The following is an 8,398-nucleotide window of genomic DNA, read 5'->3' as shown; positions in this document are numbered from 1 at the left end:
GCCGGTTACCCCTATATGTGAAAATCCGGATAATGGAATAGCAAATAAAAAGTATTCTTCTGGGTCCTCTTATTCTCTATCTAAGGTAACCATATCTAATGTAATCGCTCAAAACAGAATCAAACGACAGGCGGAGCTTGCTGCTTGGGATCCTGGAATTTTTTCCTCGTGGTTCAGAGTGGCACAGTTGACACATTTTTTCCATAATACGCGAGATAGAAAGCATTTCACTAGACAGAAAACCCCATTTGAGGAACTTTGTACCTCACCTTCCATACCGAGACACCTGGTCTCCTTATTATATGTATTGCTATTGGAGGGAGACGGAGAGACTAGGCCTTCTTATGTAACCTCATGGCATAAAGAACTGGACACCGAGCTAGATGTACAAGCCTGGCGGTCTATTTTTAGGAAAGCGAAAAAAGCATCTGTATCAATGAGACTCCAGGAAATGCATTTTAAATTTCTAAGTAGGTGGTATATGACGCCGCAGAGATTGCGGAGGATATATCACCATCTGAGCGGGGAGTGCTGGAGGGGTTGCGGGGAGGAGGGTACTCTGATGCACCTGTGGTGGCGGTGCCCTCTCATACGACCCTTTTGGGAGGGAGTGTTTGGTGAAGCCAGCAGGCTCTTAAACATGATTATACCTCCTGAACCTAAATACCTCCTTTATCACGAAATACCAAGGATTATTGAGGAAGCGAAACGACACTTGTTCCTCTTACTCTTGAATTGCGCAAAGAGTCTCATTCCGAGACACTGGAAGTCCCCGCAGGTCCCGACGTTGAGGGAGTGGAGGGCGGGGGTCGGGGATCTGCTGAGTCTAGAGAGGTACCACTATATGAGTTCTGGTAAAATTGAAACACATGAATACATGTCACTAATCTGGGAAGGTAAAGGTATATAATATACAGATATTAGTAGAGGAGTGGAGCTGATCTTATTGTGAATAGGGTTGTGTGCCGACTTTGATGCCCCCCCCCCCCTTTTTTTTTTTTCCCTAATTAATTATTTCCTGTTTCTTTCCCTATCCTTTTTCTTCTCATAGACTGTAATATTGACAATTGCGAGTGAACATTCCACTAAATAATTGTCGCACCATGTTTACTATACACCTTGAATATGACATGTACGAAGTAAAAATGGTGCGTTATTGATAAGCAAAATATTGTTATCCTCGAAGTTTGATTTTCCCACACATAACAAATTTGATGCTGTATATGATTATAATATGGGAAGTACTTATGCTACATTGCTGTATTTTCAATATGTTGTAATTTTGAAATGTTCACAAAATAAAGCTTGTTTTAAAAAAAAAAAAAAAAAAAAAACCTAACACTAACCCCTCTTTAGGTACTCACAGCTGTTGAAGTTCCGCTTGAATGATCTTTATCCCGGCGGCTCCATCTTTATCCATCGTGGGACCGGCATCTTCTTCATCCCTGCGGAGGCGGAGCGGCGTCCAGGCGGAGGTCCTTCAATCCGACGTGGAGGTCCTCTTCATGCGATCGTCTGCCGCACACTGAGGATTGAAATGCAAGGTACCCCTTTTATACTGGGGGTACCATTGCATTCCTATTGGCTGAAAAATTTGAATCAGCCAATAGGAATTAGGGCTGCTAAAATCCTATTGGCTGTTCAAATCAGCCAATAGGATTTACGCAGCTCTCATTCTATTGGCTGATTCGAATCAGCTAATAAAATAAGAGCTGCTTAAATCCTATTGGCTGATTTGAACAGCCAATAGGATTTTGGCACCCCTAATTCCGATTGGCTGATTTAAATTTTTCAGCCAATAGGAATGCAATGGTACCCCCAGTATAAAAGGGGTACCTTGCATTTCAATCCTCAGTGTGCGGCGGACGATCGCATGAAGAGGACCTCCACGTCGGATCGAAGGACCTTCATCTGGACCTCCACCTTGGACCTCCGCCTCCACGCATCGACCGATCCGCCTCCGCAGGGATGAAGAAGATGCTGGTCCCGCGATGGATGAAGATGGAGCCAACTAGATGAAGACTTCTCGCCGGCTGGATGTCCGGATTTCAGGAAGTGTAAGTGGATCACCGGGGATAGTGTTAGGATTTTTTAAACTATTGTTTGATTTTTTTTTTGTTTAGGGTTTGGGCTTTTCTTAAAAGAGCTAAATGCCCTTTTCAGGGCAATGCAAAAGAGCTAAATGCCTTTTTCAGGGCAATGTAAAAGAGCTAAATGCCCTTTTAAGGTCAATGCCCATATAAATGCCCTTTTCAGGGCAATGGGTATCTTAGGTTTTTGTTAGAGTTAAGTTTTTTTATTTTGGGGGGTTGGTTGGGTGGTGGGTTATACTGTTGGGGGGGTCTTTGTATTTTTTTTACTGGTAAAAGAGCTGTTTAACTTTGGGCAATGCCCTACAAAAGGACCTTTTTAAGGGCTATTGGTAGTTTTTTTATTTTGGGTGGGCTTTTTTATTTTTATAGGGCTATTAAATTAGGTGTAATTCTTTTTTATTTTTGATAATTTCATTTGTTATTTTTCGTAATTTAGTGTTTGTTATTTTTTGTAATTTAGTATTTTTTATAATTAGATACTTTTTATAGTAGTGTTAGGATTTTTTTAATGTGTATTTTAGCTTTCTTTAATTGGTAGTTAGTTTAATTTTAGTTTAATAGTTATATTAGTTTAATTGTTAGTTTAAACTTAGTTTTTTTAATTTGACAGGTAAGTTTTAATTTAATTTAAGATAGGGAAATTGTAATTTTAATATAAAGTTAGGGGGCGTTAGGTTTAGGGGTTACTAGTTTAAATTAGTTTATTGCAATGTGGGGGGCTTTCGGTTTAGGGGTTAATCGTTTAATTTAGTATATTTTGTTGTGGGGGCTTGCGGTTTAGGGGTTAATAGGTTTATTATAGTGGCGGCTATTTTGGGGAGTGGTGGAATAGGGGTTAATAACTTTAGTATAGTGGGGGCTATGTGAGCGGATGGCAGATTAGGGGTTAATAATATTTAAATAATGTTTGCGATGTGGGAGGGCAGCGGTTTAGGGGTTAATAACTATATTATAGTGGTGACGATGTCAGGGAGTGGCGGAATAGGGGTTAATAAATTGTATTAGTGGCGGCGATGTCGGGAGATTAGGGGTTATTAACTTTAATATAGTAATTACGATGCGGGAGGGCCTCGGTTTAGGGGTTAATAGGTAGTTTATGGGTGTTTAGTGTACTTTGTAACACTTTAGTTATGAGTTTTATGTAACAATTTTGTTGCGTAAAACTCATAACTACTGCTCTCAGATGGCGGTACAGAACTTGTCGTTATAGGCTGTAATGCAAGTCTTTTAGCCTCACCGCAAAACTCGTAATGGCAGAGCTATGGAAATCCCATGAAAAACGTAATTTTTACGCGTGCAGGACTGACATTGCGTTACAGGCTAAAAGGCTTGCGGTACAGCTATACCGACAAGACTTGTAATGGCTACGTTGCTGTTTTAATGCTGAAATTACCATTTTTTCAGCGTTAAAACACGAACGCAGAACTCATAATCTACCTGATAGTGAGAAAAGACTTTGCTACTGGGAGAAAAGGCCTGAGCAGAAACAAGAGTTGGTTAACACTGAGATTAGACTTCTACAAAAGTGGAGGCAGACCTTGCAAATGTTGCAGTTATGTACATGAAGGTGATACATTTGTATCATCACATACTGGTAGAACTTTTAACATTAGACAACATATTCATTGCAATTCTACATATGCAGTATATTAAATAACTTGCAACATTTGCAATTTTCAGTATGTGGGGCTCACCTCTAGGATGCTAAAGGACAGAGTGAGGGAACATTTATTATCTCTGAAGGCCAATATTCCTAAAACTCCAGTAGCCAAACATTTTTTAAAACATAAGTCAGATCTGAAGGCTTTTAGCTTTCAAGGCATTGATTCAGTTAATATAGGCTGTAGAGGGGGTGACAGATTCCAAGCACTATGTAAAAAGGACGTTTTTTGGATTTACACGCTCCAGACAGGGTCCCCGACAAGAATTAATTAAATCAGTGATGTAAAACTTTTCATTGATAAGACATAATGAAACTTATATCAATTTTTCCATTGCGGATTGTATCCCCTCTTTCAGTTACAAACTGTGCATATTTTCCTTTCTAATTTTGCCCAGTGTTTATTAATTAGAGATCATCCCTCGCTATACAAAATATGTTTCCTCCATTTGTTTCTTGGCGTGTGCTTTATCGCTGTTCTTATTTCTAGGTATATATGTAAATATGAATGTATTATTATTGACGGGAATTTCTAGAATGAGTACATAAAAATGAGAATAGGGAGATTAGCTTCATATCCTATATATCTGTTATATATTTGTATGTGTGTTTGCATTTCATATTTTTAAATGTTGATTAAATATTCACAGAGGCGTAGTTCAAATAATGAGTCTGATTGGCTTGTTGGATTACCTGTCCTGTGAATATATAGGTGTAAAACACACCTGTTTAGCAGCTCTGAGGAAGTGCCCTAAAGGCAGGAAACGCGTCAGCTGTGCAGGTCTGTTTTGCTGTGCTATTTACGATCTTAAAGATGTTTTCATAATAAAAGGACGTTTTAACCTACCATTGTTCCTTCCTTCTTTGAATATATGTCGGCTGAACTGGCTATGCTGAACTGTTTGTTTTGTCTTCAGGTTTCATAATGCCATGCACACAGTCAAGACATCCAGTGCCTGCAGCAGCAAAGCAACCCCAAAACATTAGTGAACCTCCACCATGTTTGACTGTAGGGACTGTATTCTTTTATTTAAAAGCCTAATTTTGTTTTCTGACAACAGTAGAATGATGGGCTTTACCAAAAAGCTGTAATATTGTTTTGTCTGTCCACAGCACTTTCTCTCAAAAGGATTTTGGCTTCCTCAGGTAAGTTTTGAAAAACTCTAATCTGGCTTTTTTATGTTTCTGTGTCAGCAGTGGGGTCCTCCTGTGTCTCCTACCATAGCGTCCCTTTTCAATTAGATGGCGACGTACAGTGCGAGCTGACACATTTGTACCCTGTGCCTGAAGGTCAGCTTGAATTTGTCTGGAAGTTTATTCACCATTCGAACAATTCTTTCTTGCAATCTTTGATAAATTTTTCTCTTTCGTCCACATCCAGGGAGATTAGCTGCAGTACCATGGGCTGTAAACTTCTTGACAATGTTGCACACAGTGGACACAGGAACATTGAGATCTCTGGAGATGGACTTGTAACCTTTAGATTGTCCATGCTTTTCCACATTTTTTGTTCTCAAATACTCAGACAATTCTTTGCTGCCCTTTCTCTTCTCCATGCCCAGTGTGGGACACGCAACAGAAACGTAAATTTTTCACCATTATAACTGGTTGCCGGTGTGATTTCTATATTGTCAGCACCTGTTAATAATAGATACAGGTGAGTTTAATTACAAATTACAGGAGCATCACTAGGAATGCAATTATTTCTTCCAATTTTGAGAAGGTGCCAATAATTGTGTCCAGTCCATTTTTGAATTTTTGGGTGGAATATGTCAGATTTGGCTTTTTTTCTACACTTTTTTGTGTTATACCAATACAAACAAAATAAAAAAATAAACATGAGAATAGCTAAACATTTGTAATTTCAACTATTTTCTGGGCGAAGTGGTGCATTATCTGACAGAAATGCAGGGGTGCCAATATTTTTGGCCATGACTGTGTATGATTATATATATATTATTTTTTTTTAAACTTGCATATAATGTATGTATGTCTATGTTAAAGCCCTTTGTCTGCCTTTTATTCCCCCAACAACTGACAGCTCGTATCTTTGAACCCTTATAACTTTTTTGTGCAATATTTTGTTTTGAATCATTTTTATTAGATGATGCTATTATGATTGTAACTGTACTTTATAATGTATTTTTTTATGTGTTTTGTGACACTTTTTTGGTTCGTCAAACAGTTAACCAGAGCTCTGAGGACTCGCTATTCCAACGAGGGTTAACTTCAATTAAGCTTAAAGGGAAAGTCAACACCAGATTTTTTGTTGTTTAAAAGATAGATAATCCCTTTATTACCCATTCTCCAGTTTTCTATAACCAACACAGTTATAATAATACACATTTTACCTCTGTAATTACCTTGTTTCTATGCCTCTGCAAACTGCCCCAAAATTTCAGTTCTTTTAACAGACATGCATTTTAGCCAATCAGTGCTGACTCCTAGGTAACTTCACGTGTGTGAGTTCAATGTTATCCATATGCCACACATGACCTAACGCCCTCTAGTGGTGAAAAACTGTCAAAATGCATTCAGATTAGAGGCGGCCTTGAAGGTCTAAGAAATTAGCATATGAGCCTACCTAGGTTTAGCTTTCAACTAAGAATACCAAGAGAACAAAGCAAAATTGGTGATAAAAGTAAATTGGAAAGTTGTTTAAAATGAAATGCCCTATCTGAATCATGAACGTTTATTTTGGACTTGCCTGTCCCTATAAGCAATTGTGTTTCCATTCAACTTGTAAAACAAGCAAAAAACCAGTCTCACGCAAACACCCGTGATAAACCCATTTTCGCATGTTCGTAACTGTTAGCGCTCCACATGTAATCTGGCCATAAGAAGGAAGGGAAGATCATCTCATAGATATTTCCTAATTTTTGAGTTTGAGCTCATTCTAAATTGTTTAAAAACCCTTCAATAACATATTTATCTGACACTTTTCAAATCCATTAGTACCATGGCAAAAAATCCTTTATCTAGCATGGAGACAAAATGGCACATGTATTCCATGTAGTAAAAACACACCTTTCTGCTAGCTTCTTAAATGATTTGTAAGTTTTAAAATTCTACACTCTGTACTAATTCTCATTTTTGAGTGGCATTTCTAGCTGTTATGCATGCTCAGTAAATAAATACATTTTCTAATACAAATTAGTTCAAATCACACTTTTAAACTAGGAAACATATACAATTAATAAAGGTTAATTTATGATTGCAATGAGATATTTATACATCTTAATTATAAAATTACTACAGATGTTATGAAATAATTAACTGCACACGTTATGAAATAATATTAAAGTGAAAACACTCCAGTCAAACTTATTATATCGTTGTCTTTGTTTCTCTCTGGCTGTGTATCGTTTGTTTCTATGAAGAACTGTAACTCCACGTTAAATCCTGTGGTAACCTGGTTTCTTACAGCTCTTTTGTACTAGATTTTGCTGTTGTATAATTTTCTAGTATAAAAGGAATTTCTTATTGTAACAGCAATTATTGGGATATCTTTTATATATATATATATATATATATATATATATATATATATATATATATATATATAAACACCATATAAAACATTTTTGTGTGTATTCTAGGGGTAGCTCTGGATGATCTGCACCACAAATACTACTGTAATACCAACAAAATTCCAAGGCACTGGCAGCCCTGAATTTGGAAGTTCTAGCACTCTACGCAGAGCAAAGAAGGTGGTAAAGCAGGGATAAGAGGAATTTTAAAATAAGTAAATAAATAAAGGTAGAAAAAGTTAGTAGCAGATGAGGTCCCAGACACGCACCTCTTGCACCACTCATGCAGGACCACCCCTTTATGGCAGCGCTTTTAATGTTATGTATGTGCAGATTTATTTTCATTAAAGGAGCCATTTCCAAATCGGAAAGGAATATTTACAAATAGCACCTTAATGGGAGAGGCGAGGGTGCATGTTCAGCTTGATACAAATTATAAATGGTTTATAATCTCAGTAGTTGTATTCACGTGTGCGTTATTGTATTCTCAATATCTTTAATATAATAAAGATTTTTATTGACCATAAATAATCATTGTTTATTATCCTGTTAGAATATATCTACAGGATAGTCACAACTCTTAGAATAATCAGTTAATGCTCTTTAAAGAGGGTTACGTAGATCACCAGTTGCAGCCATGTGAGACAGCGAGGATTATACAGAGATAAACCCATGAGTAGTGTGTCCAGTGAGAGAGGTGATCAGAGAAAGAGAGGGAGTGAGAGTGGAGACACAATCCCACAATACCTGTGTGTGCAAACCCAATAGGGGCGGTACGCCTGCTCCCAGGTTACCTAGACTGCCATACACTTTATTTAGCAGTAGATGGCAAGCTACTTGCAGCTGATATATGACTCCCCAAAATCATACCACAGCCCTGTGCTTCTGTATACATGTTCCTCTCCTGGACTTATGATGCAACCCCTTTAAAGGTCGTAATCAGTTTCAAGCACGTCTGAAATGTTGGAAATAAGGAGAGGCAGGAATACTCACTCATTAGAGTAAGGTGGTCTTGCTATAACACCATGTTCTGGTTGATTTAAGGAACTGCAAAGCTGAGCTACTCTAACCATGCATATGATTATGAAACACAATACTTACTGTCTTCCCATTCA

General features: G+C 37.7%; 1 long non-coding RNA gene across 1 annotated transcript; it reads left to right on the top strand.

Annotated features, from left to right (window-relative positions):
- The first annotated feature begins 2,543 nt into the window (after positions 1-2,543).
- Positions 2,544-7,080, top strand: LOC128641741 (uncharacterized). Its single transcript, XR_008399584.1, has 2 exons — positions 2,544-5,043; positions 5,135-7,080. It is a non-coding gene; the product is annotated as an uncharacterized LOC128641741 (long non-coding RNA).
- The last annotated feature ends 1,318 nt before the right edge of the window (positions 7,081-8,398 follow it).

Source organism: Bombina bombina, chromosome 1, assembly GCF_027579735.1.
Source record: "Bombina bombina isolate aBomBom1 chromosome 1, aBomBom1.pri, whole genome shotgun sequence".
NCBI lineage: Eukaryota > Metazoa > Chordata > Amphibia > Anura > Bombinatoridae > Bombina > Bombina bombina.
The sequence above is the reverse complement of the archived record's forward strand: the minus strand, read 5'-3'. Positions and strand labels throughout refer to the sequence as shown.